The sequence below is a fragment of the Psammomys obesus genome, unplaced genomic scaffold, assembly GCF_907164565.1.
Source record: "Psammomys obesus unplaced genomic scaffold, mPsaObe1.curated_primary_1811, whole genome shotgun sequence".
Taxonomy (NCBI): Eukaryota; Metazoa; Chordata; class Mammalia; order Rodentia; family Muridae; genus Psammomys; species Psammomys obesus.
The window spans coordinates 8541838-8542440 of NW_026596234.1; the positions used below are offsets into that span (position 1 = coordinate 8541838).

The window sequence follows — 603 nt, forward strand, 5'->3', positions numbered from 1 at the left end:
CACACACACACACACACACACACACACACACACACACACACACACACGACAGGGCGAGGCGGCGATGCCAGCAAACATCGATCCCCGCTGAACAAACTGAACATTAACAAACTCCTCCTCCTCTCCCTGCGACCTGATGACAGGGAGAAATTTACTCCCCAGCCGCAGAGCGCCAGGCAGAGAGTCTATTAAAGGGACAGTGTCCCGCCTGGGAGAGGAGCTGGGAGTAGGAGACCCTGCCTGTGTGGCTGCCGCCCTGGAGGTACCCTCCTCTTCCTCGCTGGGGCAGTGGAGTGCCCACCCTGCCTAGATGCCCTCCGGGAGGAAGAGGAGAAGAGGGAAAGGGAGGGAGGGAGAATGGGAAGGAAGGGGGAGGGCTCTGGCAGAGTTGGAAGCAGAGTTGGAGATTAGAAGCTGGGGCAACCTAGGTTTGCTTGGGGGGACACAGTAGGGGGACGGGACCATATCCATTCTCAACCTGTGCCCTGCAAACAACCTACTCTCAACTCTTTAGGTTCCTATCGCTGTCCTTTCACCTTCTTCAAACTAGTGGGAATTTTTCTTTCTTTCTTTCTTTCTTTCTTTCTTTCTTTCTTTCTTTCT

The 603-nt window shown here is 54.4% G+C and overlaps 1 long non-coding RNA gene across 1 annotated transcript in view; it reads left to right on the top strand.

The window, feature by feature from the left end:
- Window positions 1–603, top strand: part of LOC129668122 (uncharacterized) — a 4564-nt gene that overhangs the window by 772 nt on the left and 3189 nt on the right. The gene's annotated exons all lie outside the window — the stretch shown is intronic.